Source organism: Mustela lutreola, chromosome 7 (assembly GCF_030435805.1).
Source record: "Mustela lutreola isolate mMusLut2 chromosome 7, mMusLut2.pri, whole genome shotgun sequence".
Lineage (NCBI taxonomy): Eukaryota > Metazoa > Chordata > Mammalia > Carnivora > Mustelidae > Mustela > Mustela lutreola.
The window spans coordinates 44,626,186-44,647,974 of NC_081296.1; the positions used below are offsets into that span (position 1 = coordinate 44,626,186).

A 21,789-nucleotide genomic window follows, 5' to 3' on the forward strand; every position below is an offset into this window, starting at 1 on the left:
TTTTGAAATTTTGACAGAGTATACTTTGTAACCTCTAACTTTCAGAGCCTCTGCTCTTTCTTCATATAAGGAAAGTTTTAATTCTAGGCAGAATTTAGATTTTTTTGTTTAAATAAGATGCTAAATCTTCAGTCAGGGTAAGGGACATTCTTAACCAAGGGATCAGAGCTGTATTTTTATTTTCAGGTTTTTTCTTTTTTTTAGGAAAGTGTTTTGAGATATATGAAAAGGGAGAAATTTTTGATCAAATTTCAGTTGGACTCAGGGTTTTATTTAATTGGCTTTCATACTTTAGTACATCTGCTTTATAATGGAGATTCCCACCTACAATTTTCTCTCCTCTTCTTTAGATGCAGCTATTTATTTTGAAGTAACTCTGGTTCTCCATGAATTGGCAGATATTGTTGATAACTTTATAACAGCAAGTAAAAATTGTTATGATTGTGACACAGGATATTCCCTGTGCCTGGAGGAGGAAACAGGCCAAGTTTGAACCTTGTTCATGTATGTATCATAGGGTGCTGCTAACTTGGTTCCTTGAGAACATGAGATTGCCATAGCAACAAAGGCTCTTTCAAGGCAGAAATCTTGGCAGAACAGTCGGGTCTTTGAAGTGCTGGTTGTGTTGATAGGAAAGGATCCAGTCAGCGGTAAGCATGCAACTGTAGGCCAGCACAAGGAAAATAAGCATTTAGTTTTTAGCTTTAGCTTGAAAGCAAGTATATTTTGAGTTTCCCCCCCAAAGCTAATCTTAGCTCCAAACAAATATTTATATGAGGTTTTCTTTTCACATGTATGCTGTTTCAAGAACATAAGTTCCCAAGCATGTGCTGTATGATACTTTGGCTGGCCAAAGATTGTCTTAATTTTTGGAAAAATCAGTGTAGTATAATGCATTCTAATATTAATGCGTTTTGGTTTTAAAAGCAGAGTAGATAAAAATCATTAAAAATTGGGGCGCCTGGGTGACTCAGTGGGTTAAGACTCTGCCTTCTGCTCAGGTCATGATCTCAGGATCCTGGGATCAAGCCCCACATCAGGCCCTGGGCTCAACAGGGAGCCTGCTTTCCCCTCTCTCTCTGCCTGCTGCTCTGCCTACTTGTGATCTCTCTGTCAAACAAATAAATAAAATCTTTTTAAAAATCTTCAAAAATTACTCCGTTCGGAGTTTGGTCTTGTTTAAAAACTAGTAAAAAACACAAGTAAATCTTCAAACTCCATGATTTGCCTTCTGTTCTCAGGATCCTTATTTTACCTAACCAACTTTCTCTCTCTGTTCTGCACCCTGAATCTCCACCTTCATCATGGTTTTGCTCTTGTGGCTTTTCTTGCATCTTCTTTTTTATGTGTTTTTGTGTTGTGTGCTAGACCTAGTGTCTTAATAATAAGCTCTTTTTGGTAGAAATTGTGTCCTCCACTCTGGTGCCTTTTAAGAAAAGACCGGACACATGGTTAGGACTTAGTAAAAACTAGTTTATTGATTGTTTTAAATTGAAATATATTGATCAAGAAATCATATTCAAATAATAGGCTAGTCTTTTATTTTTTAATTTTTTTTTAAAGATATTATTTATTTGACAGAGAGAGATCACAAGTAGGCAGAGGCAGGCAGAGAGAGAGAGAGAGAAAGAGAGGAGGAAGCAGGCTCCCCGCTGAGCAGAAAGCCAGATGCGGGGCTCGATCCCAGGACCCTGGGATCATGACCTGAGCCAAAGGCAGAGGCTTTAACCTACTGAGCCACCCAGGTGCCCCTAGACTAGTCTTTTAGTAGGTTGTATATGTAGTCACTGTAGATAGTGTGCTATCTTGAGGATGCTGGTTTTTTTTTTTATTTTTTTTTAAGATTTTAAAAATTTATTTGACAGAGAGAGATCACAGTAGGCAGAGAGGCAGGCAGAGAGAGGGGAAGGGAAGCAGGTCCCCCGCTGAGCAGAGAGCCCGATGCGGGACTCCATCCCAGGAACCCGAGACCATGACCCGAGCCGTTTGATCCCAGGATGGATAATAATTTGTATAATTTTTTCCCCATCCATCCTTATTCATCTTTCACTGATGAACCCAGAAATTATTTGGATGACTTTTCTCACTCCTCCCAGAGAATGGTATATGTAACTGGTATCATTTTAGATGCTTAGGAGAGAAGGGAATACAGCACATACAGTGAATGACTCAAAGTACGAGGGCTTAATTCTTTTTTTTTTTTTTTTCTTTTTTAAAGATTTTATTTATTTACTTGACGGGGTGAGAGAGAGAGGATGAGAGGGGAGGGGGTTGGAGGGAGAAGCAGACTCCCTGCTGAGCAGGGCAAAGGCTTAATTCTTTTTTGGAAATGGGATGCATGTGTCACTTCTATAGGAAAGCCGTTCAAGGGACCAGGTAGAAGTCTTGCCATTTTGATTTATTAGAAGCTATTGAAATGATAACCCTGTTTTAAGCACTACTATCTGCAAATTTAAAATACAGTTCCTGCTTTTTAGCCTAGTTGAAAAGAGAAAAATTTTGGTATTAAAGAAACTTGAAAAAAATTTTCTCCTTCTAATCTAAAAATGAAGAGAAAGAGCAAATCTAGCTGCTGAATCAGGTTTTTAAGATTATTTTATTATTCCATCTGAAAAAGAATCCATTGGATATTTGCATGCATTTTATACCAAGAAATGTTAAACTTCATCCATTGTTTTTAAAAGTCATTATTCATTTAAGAAGTATCTAAAGTACATAATTAAATTCAAAATTCACATAAGGCTTTTTGCCTTTGTTTACTGAGCAGGTTTAGGGGAAATGCCCAGGGCCTTGGGGGTTCTTGGGTCTTTTGGGTCAGATCAAACTTTAGGGATATTCCCAATTCACAGGATAGTTATTTTCCCCTTAATACAAGTAGAGTAAAGAAACTCTTGCAATTAGCTGATAGGGAAAGTGATTTGACAGTTGAGGATTTACATATCATTTGTCACTGTTTCTGATAGTATAAGTTATAGTCAGTTGAATTTTCTTGAAGAAGCAACACTTTGTTTTAGTCATTTTTGAATAAAATCTTTATAAACTATTATAAGTTTTGTTTTCTTAAAGCTTACTGGATATTTAGCTTTGTCAGGGTTATAGTCATGAATATTTCTTGTACTTTGCTCTAATACAGGGATATTTATTATGATGAAGGTTGGTAGTGTTGTTTGTTTCTATGGGACTCTTTTCCTGATTTCTGTGCATGTATATATGTGGCATTTTTATTTTTTATTTCCTTATTACCTATAGTAATTTCTTACCTTGTCAGTTTTTAGCAGGACTGAGCAGTTTTTGGCTTTTATTATGCTGTGTAGTCTTTTTGGTTCTATAATCTAACCTGCTAAAAACTGACTAGGATTAATGATGTAGGTAAGTTGTAAAGTCTCTTGTTAAAATCAAGAGACTCTTTTGGTATATGAAAATAAGCCAGGGAATGATTTTCACCTTGTGGGGAAGAGTGCATCAGCTTTATTTAAGCTTTTTTTTTTTTTTTCTAGCTTATTTCTCTGTTTGCTTCTGGTTATTGTTGATTGCAGTCACTTGATATGTGACTACGAGATATATAGACTGTTGTGATTTCTTCTTCAAGTGACTTTGATATTAAAAGAAATTTATTAAATATTTTTTCTTTCATATAGTAACAAAATTTGAAAAAATATAGCAAAATAAATGACTTATATATATTAATTGTGTTTTAATATGAACTCAACCAATTGTGAATTAAAGGTATATCAAGTACTTAGTAAATAACACATATTTTTGGCATAAAATAGATTAAGTTGATTTGGATTTATAATTATTGGTAGTGATTACTTCATTAAACTCTAATATGCCCTTACCAAGGAGCATTCTTTTGAATACCTTCTAGTCTTTTCTGGTGTGAAGAAGCCTTTTTGTAAATGTAAAAGAAAATAAAGAATATTTAAATCATCCGTTTTGGTTATTGAGAGCAGAGATTGAATGGCTCAGTTAAATACTTGTCAAGGATATTCTTTGGTACTGGATGAAACATAGTTTACTAAAATGATGGGTTTTGTATAGTTCCTGAAACTCGTGGCTACTATATGAGCCTTTTTAAAACTCTGGCTTCCATTCATTCTTCTATGTTTGTCAGTCTGTCTAGTTCACTGAGTGAGGAAGATAGAGCTGTGTCTGCCAAGACTCAGATGTCCCTCTTTCCTCACTGTGGCACTCTTGGCTTTTTGCTGAGTTTTCTGTATTAGGGAGTAGACCAAGTTCATGGGGGAAGAAGTAGGAAACCAACTGGTTCGGACTTGTTCTGGTTCAAAGAAGTTCATAAAGAGAGAGAGGATGGTTATTACCTGGATGGTGTGGGGAGGGGCACTACTGCAGGTTTTTCAGCTCCGTCTCCCTGCAGTGAGAGAAGGAGATCAAGTATAAGCCTAATCTGAGGAACTTGAACACAGTAACCATAGTGGAATTGCTTTAAAAAAAAAAAAAGTGTTGTTTCATATTATGCTAGTTAAGTGGAAGAGTTTCTCTTGTAGCTAGATTAAAAATATATAAATTTTTTGAGCTTCTCAGTGGTTACTAAATGAGAATATAATTTTGATCCCTATTGGGGCACCCGGCTGGCTCAGTCGGTAGAACATGTGACTCTTGATCTCAGGATCATGAGTTTTATTTACTTAAATAAATGAATAAACTTAAAATAAATTTTAAATTTAAAGTAAATTTAAAAAATAATAATTTTGATTCCATTTCTTTGTCTTGTGTTTAATTAGAAATAGTTGAAAAGCTGGCTTCCATTATTTTCTTTTGGATCTATTCATAATATTACTTTTAGAACATGAACCAAAAGTCAGATTACTTTTCAGTCAATTTGAAACAAATAGGAGCCATTTGCAAGTGCAGCAGTGTGGCTTTGACTTTCACTCTGACTGAAATGGGAAGCTATTGGAGGGAATGGCATCTCATTTAATATTTTAAGAGGATTACCCTGGTTGCACTGTAGAGAATAGGGTAGAAAAAAGAGACCTCTTATGAGGCTAAGAACATTGGTTAAATTTGAAATATACACTGAAGGTAGGTAGAACTGATAAAACAGAAAGAATAGTTACTCTAGTTGAGAATGGAGAAACTAAAGGAGTAGGGTTTTTTTGTTTTTTGTTTTTTTGAGTTTATTTATTTGACAGAGATCTCAAGTAGGCTGAGAAGCAGGCAGAGAAAGAGGGGGAAGCAGGCTCCCCGCTGAGCAGAGAGCCCAATGCAGGGCTCCATCCCTGGATCCTGGGATGATGACCTAAGCTGAAGGCAGAGGCTTTAACCCACTGAGCCACCCAAGTGCCCTGGTCCTTTTTTTTTTTAAATCAACATATGCTGGTTGCTTTAATTTTTTACTTTAAAGACAAGGATCCCCCCCCGCAAAAGACCAAAATCAAAATCTTTAAACTTATACTTTTCAACCTGAAGGAGTCAAATAATAGCTACAGTTCTAAAATAGCATTAATAAAGCCCAGTATTATTCTTGTGAATATTAATGGGCTCTACTGAAACAAGGTATAAAATATAAATCTCTTATTTTGTACTTAATTTGAAGTGTTGCTATTGAAATCAATTATAGATGTTTATTCTGAAATATGCTTCTATGAAAGTTGGAGACTCAAATACTGGTAGTGGTTATTCAAAATTAAATTTATGGAATACCCAGATAATAGGTTTAATTGGAACCTGTAGACAGTTTTGAAATAGTCATTAACAATAATTTTTTTAAAGACATAGAAGGCTGTTGTTTTATATAATTGGATGTTTTAAAATCATCTCCCTTCAGTGCTTTCAATCTTCACATGGTCATTAAGCAAAGACCCCAAATAATTTCAAATGACCACAGATACTGTGTAGGCAAAAATTCTCATGTGTCAGTACTTTTAATGTTGTGTACATCAGATTTTAGTGAAAAGATGACTAGAGACAAGATGCAAACCTTCTATTTTCAAGGCTAGTACAACAGATTATACAGAAAACCGAGCTTATATTTCACCATCAAGTATGGTTCTTCCATTAGTTTATTTTGTGACAGGTCAAGAATATCTTCAAATCCAGTAGTCCCATCATTACTCTTCAGAATATCCAATGAAAGGTTTGATCTTGGAAGAAATAGAAGCTAAACCTGCTACACAACCTTGAACTTCATTTGAAATTTTAGTGGAGCAAATAGACCATGGGTGTTCTCAGTGTGGAAAAATTTATTTTAGCTTGGTTGAGCTGGAAATTATTTTCTGATAATTCAAGAAGATGATTGGGTGAAAGTTCGTTTTCATACAAGGAAAACCTTTTGAAGATGATCATGGCTTTCAAAAGGTCCACTGGTTGAAAGTTCAATAATTGGAACACTGTCCTTTAACTGAGATCTAAGTTCTCTGACATTCATGTTCAGCTTGTTCTGTGAATAGCCCAGTTCATTTTTTTAGAAAAAGGATTGGGAATCCACTTTCAGGCATGCTAAATACCTATTAGACATTCAGTTGGTGGTATTAGTAGTAATTCAATATTCTGGTCTGGGATGTTCTAGAGAAGTGAGCTGGAGGTTATACTCTTGGGATCATCTGAAAATATGGAATTTAAAGTGATGGGATTGGAGTGAATATCCATGAAAAAGAGGTGGAAAGACTGTATATGTGCTTCAGCATTTACAGGTTGAGGTGATTGAGCAGGACAGACTTAAGAAGACCTGTCCAGAAATAAAGTAGGAAAACAAGGCAAGTATGGTATCATGGAAGGCATATGAAGAGAGCGTTTTAAGGAAGAGGAGCTGCTAATAAGGGTATTAAGTGGTGCCGATAAGACAATTAAGTTGAAGATGACGAACTGACCACTTGATTTAATTATGTGGAGGTCATTGGTGACTTCGAAAGGAGCAGTAGTGGTAGATTGGAAGGAACAGGAATCTAGTGAGAAGAAGTTTAGGAGAGTGGAAGGAAAGAAATAGAGTCAGCAAATACAGGCTTTTTATCCCAGAATCTTGCTCTTGTGGGAAAGGTAGAAAATGTCCTGTTGTGTAGTTGTGTGATGATGGGGAGAGGTAAGTGGGTCAGAAGTAGTTTTTAATCTTTTTTTATCTCTTTTGAGAGTTAGTATAGCATATTTATAGGATCATGGAAGTGAGTTAGTAGAGAGAAAAAGAACTGATGTTACTGGAGGGAGAGGAAGAATTGCTTGAGCTGAGAGGAGGATAGATCAAATGCACAGGTGGAGGGAATAGGTTTGGCTAAGAACAGTGGCAGTTCATGGTAGCAAGTGAGAAAGTAAAGTGCATTAAATTAATCAGTATGATTCATTTTTTAGAAATATAGAAGTGTAAATACTGTTACAGTATTTCTCTCTACGTGACTTATTAAATCTAATAGTAAATATGTGAATATTATGGTAAAGTTTGTATTGAAAGGTGTGGAGGGGCTATAAAATGTTTCTATTTAAAGAAAGCAGTTGAAATATGTTTAATTAAGTAATTTTGCCCTTCATACAAAGTCACTGTCTTTCTCCATGGTTATTAATTGATGGACATAACTTTTAAGATAATATTTGTAAATCAGCACATCCTAACATGCTTTAGCTTGCTTACACAACTAGTGTAAGTAATCATTGTCAATTTTATGTGATTAGACCAGTTAGTATTAGCATGTCCACTTCATGGTGACTTGAGTATAGATGTGGTGTAAGTTTCTTTTTAAGAGTTAGATATACCGTGGGAGGAATCTTAAACTACGACTGGTCTGTCTCATTTGTAAGTTAGATTTTTGTTTAATATAATACAGACAAAACAGGGTTATAGAATAGGAAAAATGAGATAGAGACACAAGAATATATGGAAATTTGGCACATGATAAATCTGGCATCTCAGAACACTATGGTAAAATGAGCTTTTTAAGAAATGGTTAACCATTTGGAAAAAAGATAAAATTAAATTCATACCTCATATCATATAGAAAAATAAACTGCAAATGGATCAGAGATCTCAATGTAAAGAATGAGACTACAAATATGAACAGAAGAGATAGATGAATTCTTCTGTAATTTGGGTATAAAGAAAGGTTTTCTCTGTGACTCAAAATCTAGATGCAACAACAGGAAAGGCTGATAAATTTGATTCTATAAAAATATAAAGTAAGGCTTTTGTATAGCAAAAGCAAAGACACCCACTAATAACAAAGTCAGTAGATACAAATCTATAAGAAAATATTTGCATTATCTATCACAGATAAAGGACTAATATGCCTCCTCTATGACAAACCTTTAAAAATAAAGGGTAAAGAGAAAAGACCAAATCGAAAGAGATGCAATAAGCAAAAGAAATGGACAGTTTTCACAAAAGGTATAAAATTTTTCCTTATTTGAAAAGGTACTCACTTTCACTTATAATAAGAGAAGTCCAAGTTAAAATTTACATCAAGATGATAGTTTTCACCTGAGATTGGTAGAAATTTTAAAGTATAACCAAATAATCCATTAGCTGTGAAGAAAGGTATTTTTATACTTTGTTGACAGCAGTGCATACTAGTATTTTTATATGATTGTACCCCAGTTTGGTTCAGGACAGCTCAAGAAGTGACTTCTTCCAGAGCAACAGGGCAAGGTAAGAGAAGTGTTTATTATTATCTGAGGCACTTTAGGACATACATCTGACCCCTTTGCTTGGTCCCTTCTGCTTCTCACAAATCCCTGAGATTGAGGTGGGAATTCCCACCCCTTTCTTCCCATTTTGGGCCTACCTTCAACCTTTATGGTCTTCCCTACCAAGATAGGCTTTAAGAGGAATATAAACAATTCCTTCCCAAGACAGCTGGATTACAACATATGAATCCTGTTTTTGATTACAGGAAACTGAATATTCAGTAACTCTGTCTTATTATATTCCTTTGGTAGCAAGTCATATTCTCTCTTTCAGGGTTATTGGATTCGTCAGGCCTGTGAGAGCAAAGGTCAGGTGATTGGAAAGACCAAAATTAGTTAACTAATTAAGTAAAATTATCCTCCTTAACTGTGGTTTGCATAAGGTATGCATTTTATATGTGTGTGTGAAGAGAAATGTTTTGGGGAATATATATATATATATATATACATATACATATATATATAAATATATATAATCTGTGGAATATATCAAAACACATATGTACTTTGAATAGAAACTGTTATGTGCTGTGTAAATACAAACTTTACGCATTAATTCACAACCATTTTATCCTGCACTCCTGTGTGTATGCATTGCTGATTAATATTTAGATCAGTGATGCCACAAGGAAAGTTAACTAATCTGAACTCAACAGTGCCCTGATTATATATCATCATATTCAGAGTTATTTTGTTTGTGTTTGTTACTAGAGCTGGGATAGAAGGTGATGTGGCAATTTGTAATAATAAAAATCAAGTGAAGAGATGAATTATGTTGTTGGTGGCAATGTAAAATGGTGCAAACTGCTTTGGAAAACAGCGTGGCTGGTCCTCAAAAGGTTAATCAGAGTTACCATATGACTTAGCATTTTCACTCCTAAGTATACCCATAAGAGTTGAGAACATTCTACTAAAAAACGTGTACATGACTGTTTATAGCAGCATTATTTATAATAGCCAAAAAATAAGCCAGAGGTCTGTCTTGTGATCACCCTGTCAGTGTTGTATATCCATAAAATGGAGTATTATTTGGTGATTAAAAAAAATAAAAATAGAGTACTAATACATGCTACAACATAAATGAACTTTGAAAACATGCTAATTGAAAGAAAGCAGTCACAAAAGTTCACATTATTATATGATTCCATTATACGAAATGTCCAGAATAGGCAAATCTGTAAAGATAGAAAGTAGATGAGTGGTTACCAAGGTCTGGGGCAGGGTAGGTAATGAGCAGTAGATTAGAGGGGAGAAAAGGGTAGGGACTGTGAACAGATATGGATTTCTCAGAGGTGCTGTATGATGAAATGTTCTAAAATTTGATAGTGGTTATTTGATGGTTGCACAACTATGAATATATTAACTACTGATTTACATGCATTAAATATGTAAATTGTGTGGTATGTAAATTATATGAAGTTGTTATAAAAGAAATGAGTTACCTGTGTGTAGTGACTAACAAAGTTTTTTTCCCCATCACTAAAATGTCTGTGACCCATTCTTGTGCATTGCTGGTGAGAATGTAAATTGGTATAACAAAAGAGGAAAAAAAAAGAGAGAAGGGACTTTGGTTGTATCTCACAAGACTACATTAGCATTTGCCTTTTTTGTTCTTTCTTTTAGAATGTTATTAACATGTAATGTATTATTTGTTTCAGGGGTACAGATCTGTGATTCATCAGTCTTACACAATTGACAGCACTCACCATAGCACATACTCTCCCCAGTGTCCATCGCCCAGTCACCCCATCCCTTTCACTCCCCTTCCCCTCCAGTAGCCCTCAGTTTGTTTCCTGAGATTGAGCCTGTCTTATGGTTTGTCTCCCTCTTTGGTTTTGTCTTGTTTCATTTTTCCCTCCCTTCCCCTATGATCCTCTGTCTTATTTCTCAAATTCCTCAAATCAGTGAGATCATATGATAATTGACCCTCTCTGACTTATTTTGCTTAGCATAATACCTTCTAGTTCCATCCACGTCGTTGCACATGGCAAGATTTCATTTCTTTTGATGGCTGGATAGTATTCCATTGTATATACAATTCCACATCTTCTTTATCCATTCATCTGTTGATGGACATCTAGGCTTTTCTGTAGTTTGGCTATTGTGAACATTGCTACTATAAACTTTCAGGTGCACGTGCCCCTTCAGATCACTACATTTGTATCTTTAGGGTAAATATCCAGTAGCGCGATTGCTGGATTGTAGGTTAGCTCTATTTTCAACTTTCTGAGAACTCTCCATACTGTTTTCCAGAGTGGCTGCACCAGCTTGTATTCCCACCAACAGTGTAGGAGGGGTCCCCTTTCTTCGCATCCTCGCCAGCATCTGTCGTTTCCTGACTTGTTCTGACTGGTGTGAGGTGGTATCTCATTGTGGTTTTGATTTGTATTTTCCTGATGCTGAGTGATGTGGAGCATTTTTTCATGTGTCTGTTGGCCATCTGGATGTCTTCTTTGCAGAAATGTCTGTTCATGTCCTCTACCCATTTCTTGATTGCATTATTTGTTCTTTGGATGTTGAGTTTGATAAGTTCTTTATAGATTTTGGATACTAGCCCTTTATCTGGTATGTGATTTGCAAATATCTTCCTCCATTCTGTCAGTTGCTTTTGGTTTTATTGACTTTCCTTTGCTGTGCAAAAGCTTTTGATCTTGATGAAGTCCCAATAGTTTTGCCTTTGGGGATGTTTCTAGGGAGAAGTTGCTGTGGCTGAGGTTGAAGAGGTTGCTGCCTGTGTTCTCCTCAAGGATTTTGATGGATTCCTATCTCACATTGAGGACTTTCATCCATTTTGAGTCTGTTGTTGAGTGTGGTATAAGGAAATGGTCCAGTTTCATTCTTCTGCATGTGGCTGTCCAGTTTTCTCAACACCATTTGTTGAAGAGACTGTCTTTTTTTCCGTTGACATTCTTTCCTGCTTTGACAAATTGGTTGACCATAGAATTGAGGGTCCATTTCTGGGCTCTCTATTCTTTTCCATTGGTCAGTGGGTCTGTTTTGGTGCCAGTATCATACTGTCCACCCTGACTTGACGATTACAACTTGTAATAGAGCTTGAGGTCTGGAATTGTGATGCTGCCAGCTTTGGTTTTCTTTTTCAACATTCCTCTGGCTACTTGGGGTCATTTTTGTTTCCATATAAATTTTAGGATTATCTGTTCCATTTCCTTGAAAAAAGTTGATGGTGTTTTGATAGGGATTGCATTAAATGTGTAGATTGCTATAGGTAGCATAGACATTTTCACAATATTTGTTCTTCTAATCCACTAGCACGAAACTTTTTCCTTCTTTATGTCTTCCTCAGTTTCTTTCATGAGTATGATACAGTTTTTTGAGTACAGATTCTTTGCCTGTTTGGTTAGATTTATTCCTAGGTATGGTTATGGTTTTGGGTGTAATTGTAAATGGGATCGACTCCTTAATTTCTCTTTCTTCTGTCTTGTTGGTGTGTAGAAAGGCAGTTGGTTCCTGTGCATTGATTTCATATCCTGATACTTTACTGAATTTCTGTATGAGTTGTAGCAGTTTTGGAGTGGAGTCTTTTGAGTTTTTCACATAAAGTATATCATCTGCAAAGAGTGAGAGTTTGACTTCTTCTTTGCTGATTAGGATGCCTTTTATTTCTTTTTGTTGTCTGATTGCTGAGGCTAGGACTTCCAGTACTATTGAATAGTAGTGGTGATAGTGGATATCCCTGCCATTTTCCTGACCTTAGGGGGAAAGCTCTTAGTTTTTCCCCATTGAGAATTATAGTTGCTGTGGGTTTTTCATAGATGGCTTTGATGATATTGAGGTATGTACTCTTCTATCCCTACACTGTGAAGAGTTTTGATCAAGAAAGGATACTGTACTTTGTCAAATGCTTTTTCTGCATCTGTTGTCTCATATGGTTCTTGTTCTTTCTTTTATTAAAGTATTATATCACATTGCTTGATTTGCAGGTGTTGAGCCAACCTCGGAGACCAAGAATAAATCCCACTTGGTTGTGGTGAATGATCCTATTAATGTACTGTTGGATTCTATTAGCTTGTATTTTGGTGAGAATTTTTGTGTCCATGTTCAACAGAGATATTGATAATTCTCCTTCTGGTGGGGTCTTTGTCTGGTTTTGGGATGAAGATAATGTTGGCCTCTTAAAATGAGTTTGGAAGTTTTCCTTCCATTTCTATTTTTTGGAACAGTTTCAGGAGAATAGGCATTAATTCTTTAAATGTTTGGTAAAATTCCCCTGGGAAGCCATGTGGCCCTGGGCTATTGTTTGTTGGGAGATTTTTGATTACTGTTTCAATTTCCTTACTGGTTTTGGGTCTGTTCAGGTTTTCTGTTTCTTCCTGGTTCGGTTTTGGTAGTTTGTATGTCTCTAGGAATGTATCCTTTTCTTCCAGATTTATCTAATTATCTAAATACCTAATTTGTTGGCATACAGTGCTCATAGTATGTTCTCATAACTGTTTATATTTCTTTGGTGTTGGTTGTGGTCTCTCCTCATTCATTCATGATTTTATTAATCTGGGTCCTTTCTCTTTTCTTTTTGATAAGCCTGACCAGGGGTTTGTCAATCTTACTAATTCTTTCAGAGAAAGAGCTCCTAGTTTCAGTGATCTGTTCTACTCCTCTTTTGGTTTTTATTTCATTGATTTCTGCTCTGATTTTTATTATTTCTCTTCTTCTGCTGAGTTTAGGCTTTCTTTGCTGTCCTTTCTCCAGCTCCTTTAGGTATAGGGTTAAGTTGTATATTTGAGACCTTTCTTGTTTCTTGAGAAAGTTTTGCATTGCTATATACTTTCTTCTTTGGTCACCTTTGCTGCATCCCAAAGATATTGAACAGTTGGATTTTCATTTTCATTTGTTTCCATGAATTTTTAAAAATTCTTCTTTAATTTCCTAGTTGACCCATTCATTCTTTAGTAGGATGCTCTTTAGCCTCCATGTATATGAGTTCTTTCCAATTTCTCTCTTGTGGTTGAGTTCTAGTTTCAAAGCATTGTGGTCTGAAAATATGCAGGGAATGATCCCAGTCTTTTGGTACAGCTTGAGACCTGACTGTGACCCGGGATTGATGTATTGTGGAGTGTGTTCCATGTGCACTAGAGAAGAATGTATATTCTCATGCTTTGGGATGGAATTTTCTGAATATATCTGTGATGTCCATCTGGTCCAGTGTGTCATTTAAAGCCTTTATTTTGTTGTTGATCTTCTGTTTAGATGATCTGTCCATTTCAGTGAGGGGGTTGTTAAAGTCTCCTCCCATTATTGTGTTGTTGTCGATGTGTTTCTATGATTTTGTTATTAATTGGCTTATATAATTTGCTGCTCCCATGTCAGGGGCATAGATATTTAAAATTGTTAGATGTTCTTGTTGGACAGACTCTATAAGTATGATATAGTGTCCTTCCTCAACTCTTTGGTTAAAACCTAATTTGTTGGATGTAAGGATTGCCACCCCAGCTTTCTTCTGATGTCCATTGGCAAGGTAAATTTTTTCCCCCTCACTTTAAATCTGGAAGTGTCTTTGGGTCTAAAATACTGTCTTGCAGTCAGCATATTGATGGGTCTTGTTTTTTTTTTTTTATCCATTCTGATATCCTGTGTCTTTTGATTGGGCATTTAACCCATTTATATTCACGGTAACTATTGAAAGATAGCAAATTTAGTGCCATTGTATTGCTTGTAAGGTGACTGTTACTGTATATTGTCTCTGTTTCCTTCTGGTGTATGTTACTTTTAGGCTCTTTCTTTGCTTAGAGGACCTCTTTCAATATTTCGTGTAGGGCTGGTTTGGTGTTTGCAAATCCTTTTACTTTTTGTCCTGGAAGCTTTTTAAATCTCTCCTATATTTTCAGTGACAGCCTAGCTGGAGATAATATTCTTAGCTACATATTTTTCTCGTTCGGTGCTCTGAATATATCATGCCAGTCCTTTCTGGCCTGCCAGGTCTCCATAGCTAGGCCTGCTGGCAGTTTAATATTTCTACCATTGTAGGTTACAGACCTCTTGTCTGGAGCTGCTTTCAGGACTTTTTTCTTTGTCTCTGAGATTTATAAGCTTACCTAGATGATGGCGTGTTGACCTAATTTTATTGATTTTGAGGGGGTTCTGTGTGCCTCCTGGATTTTGATGCTTGTTTTCTTCCCCAAATTTGGGAAGTTCTCCACTATAATTTGCCCCATATGCCTTCTGCCTCCCCTCCCCCTTCTTCTGGGATCCCAATTATTCTAATACCGTTTCATCTTATGGTATCACTTATTTCTCGAATTCTCCCCTGGTGGTCCAGTAGTTCTTTGTCTCTTTTTTTCTCAGCTTCTTTATTCTCTGTCATTTGGTCTTCTGAATCACTAATTCTATCTTCTGCATCATTTATCCTAGCAGTTTTTATTTATTTATTTATTTTTTAAGATTTTATTTATTTATTTGACAGAGAGAGATCACAAGTAGGCAGAGAGGCAGGCAGAGAGAGAGAGGAGGAAGCAGGCTCCCTGCTGAGCAGAGAGCCCGATGTGGGGTTCTATCCTGGGACCCTGAGATCATGACCTGAGCCGAAGGCAGTGGCTTAACCCACTGAGCCACCTAGGCACCCCCAGTTTTTATTTTTTATTGCACTTCATTAACAGCTTTTTAAATTTCAACTTGGTTAAATTTTAGTTCTTTTATTTCTCCAGAAAGGGAGAAATATCTTTAGTATCTTCTATGCTGTTTTCAAGCCCAGCTAGTATTTTTTTTTTTTTAAGATTTTATATATTTATTTGAGAGAGATAGAGAGCACAAGTAGGCAGAGCTGCAGGCAGAGGGAGAGGGAGAAGCAGGCTGTCTTCTGAGCAGGGAGTCCAAAGCAGGACTTGATCCCAGGGCCCTGGGATCATGATCTGAGCTAAAGGCAGACACTTAACTGACCGAGCCACTCAGGTGCTGCCAGCTAATATATTTGTAATTGTCATTCTGAACTCTGCTTTTGATATCTTACTAACATCCCAGTTAGGTCCCTAGCAGTTGGTACACTCTTTTTTTTTTTTAAGGTATTTCCCACTTTATCATTTTGTCCAGAGAAGAATAATTGAATGAAAGAAAAAAATAATAAAAGTGTAACAACGACCCCAGAAAATATACACTAAAGAAATCAGAAGAGACCTGAAACTGTGGGGAAGAGAAAGAGGGGAAAAAATATGATCAGTCTGGTGAATAGAATAGAGCTACGCACTAGATTTTGGTCTATTAGAAGAAATTGCCTCTAGAATTTTAAAGGAAGAAAAACATACATATACAAAAATAAGGGTAAATACGATGGAACGATGGAGTATGACTGTAAAGATGATAATTTTAAAAGATTTTAAAAAGAAATTAAGAAGTTGATTTTAAAAAAAAAGAAAAAACTTAGAAAAAAAGAGAGGAGTGGGAGACTAGAACAAAGGCATACACTAGATTTAGGGTATATTTTGGTCTGTTAAAAGAACTGTATTCCAAAATTTTAAAGAAAGAAACACATATATACAAAAAATAAGATTAAATGCAATGAAAGGATAGGTTATGATTATGAAAATGGGAATTTAAAAAGATTTTTAAAAAGGTATTGATAAAATAAGGTGTTAGTGAAAGTAGGAAAGGGGAAAATTAAAAAGAAAATAGAAAAAGAAATAAAGTTTTAAAAATTTAACTTTGAAAGACTAAAGAACCATCGGGAAAAAGTCATGAATTCTATGTGCTGTATTCTTCTAGTGCTGTGGTTTTGCAGTTCTCATTGATTGGTGAACTTGGTCTTGGGGGAATGTTCTTGCTGATCTTCTGGGGGAGGAGCCTCTTGTAGTGACTCTCAAATATCTTTGCTCGAGGCCCCTTACCAGGGGCCAGGCTAAAGCCATTTGCTGGGGTTTGCTCTCAGTAGCTTTTGTTCCCTGAAAGTTTTCTGTATAGCTTTGGAGAATGAGAATGAAAACGACAGCCTTACAGTCTCTGCCCTGGAGCAGCCAAGAGCTGCCTGCTCCGCCCCCACCTTTAGTGAGCCATCAAAGTAAAGCAGTCATTCACTCCTGTTTCCCTGGTTTCTGACTGTGCTCCATGCTTTCCTGGCCTATGACTCAGTGTTTCTGACTCTGGTGCATGGCCCCTGTTGGGAGTCTCCAAACCCAGCAGATTCCTGCAGCGCACTCCTGTGCCACTCCTCCCAGTGGAGGAAGGTGGGGTTTGTCGCATATCCTACCAGAGACCCCAAATCTGCCACTTGTGGGGCTCCTGCTTGAAGAGTAGTGGCATGGCTGTGCCATGGATCACAGTTTTTGGCAACCCTGAGCTGAGAGCCCGCTTCTCACTCTGTCTTTGCAGCTGGCTTTCCTGTTCTGATACGTGGGAGCTCTTCTGCACTTAGGCACCCTTGGTCTTTCTTTGACGCTGAGGGTTCTGAGACCACACTGTCCCAGCGAGGATTCCACCCCCTCCCTTAACCACTGGAGTGATGTCCCTCTGTGCAGCAGACTTCTAAAAGTCCTGATTTTGTCCTCTGTTGCTCTATCAATTATTGGTAGCTGGCTGATGGAGGCTCCTCCTTACACCCTCCGCAATCTGTCTTACCAAATAACGCTTCGGATTCACTTCTTCGCATGTCCTACCTTCCAGAAAGTGGTTGCTTTTCTGTTCATAGAATTGCTGCTGTTCTTTTTTTCGATCTCCTGTTGAGTTTGTAGGTGTTCAGGATGGTTTGATAACTATCTAGCTGAATTCCTGGGACCAGATGAAATTAGGTCTCCTACTCCTCTGCCATCTTGCTCCTCCCCTATTTTTTCTTTTAAGATTTTATTTATCTGAGACCGTGAGCAGGGGAGAGCGGCAGAGGGAGAGGGAGAAGCAGGCTCCTTGATGATCAGGGAACCTGACACTGGGCTCAATCCCAGGATCATGGGGTCATGACCTGAGCTAAAGGCAAACACTTAACCAACTGAGCCTCCCAGGTACCCCTACATTTACTTTTTTTTTTTTTTTTTTTTTAAACATTTACTTTTTGGCCCAGCAGTTGCACTTCTGGCATTTACCCTAAAGATCCAGCAATGCAAGTATATACATGGATAAGATTATTCATTGCAGCATATTTTTGTAGTTGTAAAATATTGGAAACAACCTACGTGTCAATACAGAGAAAAATGATTAAACTGTAGTGCATCCACACACTATACAGGTATAGAAAGGAGTGAGGCAACCTCTGTGAATTGTTAAGTAGTGATTTTTAGGATTTTATGTTTAAGTATACAAGCAAAGTACAAAAGAGCAGCCATAGTATACTACCTTATTAAAGAAAGAAGGCAACATAAGAAAATATACACATATCTGCAAATGAATTATAGGAAGAATAAACCAGAATCCACTGACACAGTAAGAACAGGGTAGAAAGAAGTAGGGGTGGCATGAGATAAAAGTAACAGCGGAGATTGTGTATACCTTCTTGTAAGATTCTGACATTTAGAACTATGTTAATGTTTCATATGTTTAAAAAAATCTGTAAAGTTAGAAAAAAATGAAAACAAAAATGGACTAAAACAAATGAATGAGCAAACTCAACTAATTTCAAATGAGTAGCATAATTACAGTGGGTTGGGGAAGGATACTAACCCAAGTAATTTTATTTTTTTTTAAAGAATTTATTTATTTGTTAGGGAGTGTGAGCAGAGGTGTGGGGGTTGACAGGGAGGGAGAGAGAGAATCTTAAGCAGACTCCATGCTTGAAGCCTAACATGGGACTGAATCACAGAACCCTGAGATCACAACCCAAGTTGAAACCAAGAATTGAATGCTTAACCGATTGAGCCACCCAGGAGTCCCAATAAATAACTTTAGAACATAGTATTGGACTATATGCCCTAAGGTTGATGATAAAAAGAACCCTTAAAACATACTGAACTCTGGTTTGTTAGGCTCTGCTGTTTTTTGTTTTTTTTGTTTTTTTTTTTTTTTTTTTGTATAGATTTCTGGGTCACCAAATCCAAAAGTACATTCTTTTGAGATTGAGAATACTTCTCTATTGAGAAAATAGGTAAATAATTATTTTATGAATAATGGAAGCCAGATTTGTTATTGAGGAGACACTTTTAAATATGAAAAGAGGGAAGACTGGAATGACGAAATACTATAGTGTTCAGTTAGAATGTGAAGTATCAATATAAACTCTTCTTTCTTTCCATGCATGTGTGCATCCGTCCATTTGTCTAAGGAATAGTTATAGGTGAGATGTGTGTGTGTGTGAGTATACATGTATGAACGTGTGTGTGTGTATTGTTTATTTCATATGTTTCTGTACCAACTTCTCTTGCACTAATCTTGCTAAATGATTTTTATTCAATATATTTACCATTGACTAAACTTGCTAGATGAGATATTATGAGATTATTTAGGTGCTATTTTTGTTTTTGTAGTTGAGCCATTTACTGAAAAGACTTATCAAGTACATTTGCTAAAACATTAGACTTCTGGCTATTTATTTGTGAATAGTAGTGACCTCCTTAAAATATATTTGGTTTAATTTTGTAAAGGTTCCTTCAGATTTTCTTTGAAGAAAAATGTTTGTAATATTAATAACATATTATTAAAGGACTTCCAGTAGCAAGCATTTTTAGCTTACATGCAAGTGGAAAACATGTCTGTAGCTATCTTTCGTGATTAAGAGATTAAATTCATTTTGACATTTGGATTTATGTACCAGCATCTAGCTTGTGGCCATGATCTAATAATAATTAGGATATGGTAATGGGTCATTTAAAATAGTAGTAATCAATATACTTTTATCTGTAGTTGACAAAATATAGTCTAAAGCAAGAATTAAAGATGTACTGGAATTTGCTAGTAAACCCTACTTTTAAAATTATATTAAAAATATATAATTATATATATGGTTATAATCATACTCCCATACTTTGTAAATAATCATAACACTATACTGTGGAAAAAAAAAGTGTGAAACTGTAGGTATTTTAATGATTGCCAATAAATGATGTAATAACTGAATTTTGGTAATTTCAAGTTACTAGAATCCATCCAAAAAATTTGAATTACCTAATAAAATCTGCTTTTCTATAAAATTTGTGTGAAAATATTAAGATACGCTAGTAACAAAAAACTGGCTTTTTGTTTCTTCCTATTTAACATGTGGCAATTCTAAGTATTTATAGCAGTTAACTGACAAACAGCCAATTGTAAATAATAATTTTAATAAAAGATTAGAATTCAGGTTTTAACAAAAAATTTTTTTAACATCTAAATTGAGGTCTCTACGCATTAATTTCTCATTAAAAGTAATCAGAGATATGTGGACAAAATGGCCAATCTCATATTTGAGGCAGGAAATTTTCAAAATAAGCCTGAAACATCTTGTCTTACGAGATAATACGGAAGCTTCAGGAACTATAGAGTCTTGTCAAAAAGACTCGTGGTCCAATTTGAAGAATTTTCTACTGGCTAAAAATGGGACAATTTGAACTTTAAATAAATTTAATATCTATGATAGATTAAGACACAACATATATGTTTAAATGCTGCAGTTTATAGTGATTCCTAAATTACTGCTCATACTGGTGGGGATACTAATAAACCATTTATTATTTTTGAAAGTGGAAAGATTTGAATGTTTATATTGCCTTTCCTCTAAGATCAGTACCATTGGGCTACTAAATAGTAAATGAACAGTTTCTTTTTGTGGAACTATTCTAGTTAATATATGGGAAAGGAATTATAAAATTAGAGTATCACCATTTTTGTAATCCCTAATAAATTAAGGAATGTAATGAACAATGTAAATACTAAAACCAGAGAAAGACAGCTAGAACATTTGCTTCCTGATAGAAGACAAAATAACTACCCAGAGAGTAGTCTTGCTCACCATCCCCGAGAAAAAAAGAATTGAACTTCAATCTGAGAAAACATCTAAATTCAGCTACTAACTTATAGAAAATACAAAAGAGGAAAATTTTAAGTAATAACAAGTAGATTAATCAGAAAAATCTAGACTATGGTAAACTTTATAGAACAATTTACCAGTTTCTTTACTCTCCCCCATAAAAATCTCAAAGAAAAAATGTGATGGGAAACCTTTGAAAATTTACACATTTCAGGAGCTCAACAGCCACATATGGCTAAGGACTACCATATTCAACACTGTAGATATATAATATTTACATTATTGTAGAAAGTTCTGTTGGATAGGTAAAGTAGTTTCATGGGGTTCCATAACAAATTACTACAAATTAGGTGGCATAAAATAACAAATTTAGTCCTTGACAGTTCTGGAGGCCAGAAGTTCAAAGTCAGTGTGTTGGCAGGGCCACACTCCTTTTGAAGGCTCTAGGGGAATTTACTTGCCTCTTCTAGCTTCTTTTGGCACTCTAGTTTTTTGGTTTGTGGCAACATACCTTCCATCTCTTCCTCCATGTTTGCATAGCCTTTTCCCTTTTGTCTCAGTGTCTCAGATTTCTCACTCCTTTTTCTTTCTTTCTTTCTTTCTTTCTTTTTTTTTTTTTTTAAAGATTTTATTTATTTATTTGACAGACAGAGATCACAAGCAGGTAGAGAGAGAGAGGAGGAAGCTGGCTCCCTGCTGAACAGAGAGCCCGATGTGGGGTTTGATCCCAGAACCCTGGGATTATGACCTGTGCGGAAGGCAGAGGCTTTAACCACTTAGCCACCCAGGTGTCCCTCTCACTCTTTTTTCTTATAAGGATACCATAAGGATACTTTGGGTTTAGGGCCCACTCTAAATCCAGCATGCTCTCATCTTGAGCGTCCTAACTATATCTGCAAAGACCCTGTTTCCAAATAAGTTCACATTCACAGGTACCAGAGGTTAAGACTTGGACATAATTTATTGGAGAGAAATAATTTTAATGCACTATAGTTATGCTTCTAAAAATTAAAATGGATTGAAGAGACATCTTGAGCACATGCAATGCCTGGACTTTATTTAGATCCTGATGCAAACAAAGAGATTATTAAATTAAAAATTATGACATGATTGTACATTTGCTGGGTTTTTATATTGAAAAGTTTTTGTTAACTCTTTCATGTAATAATGATATTGTGATTATGTTTAAAGAAAGAGCCTTTATCTTCTAGAGGCACAGCAGTATTTATAGTTGAAATGTTATATTGGAGGTTCTTGAACATAATAGAGAAATGAGGAAGTAGGAGGGA

The 21,789-nt window shown here is 35.9% G+C and overlaps 1 protein-coding gene and 1 pseudogene across 6 annotated transcripts in view; one reads left to right on the top strand and one right to left on the bottom strand.

Moving 5' to 3' along the window:
• Positions 1 to 21,789, top strand: part of TCF12 (transcription factor 12) — a 393,556-nt gene that overhangs the window by 43,341 nt on the left and 328,426 nt on the right. The gene's annotated exons all lie outside the window — the stretch shown is intronic.
• Positions 5,873 to 6,391, bottom strand: LOC131835413 (proteasome maturation protein-like; annotated as a pseudogene).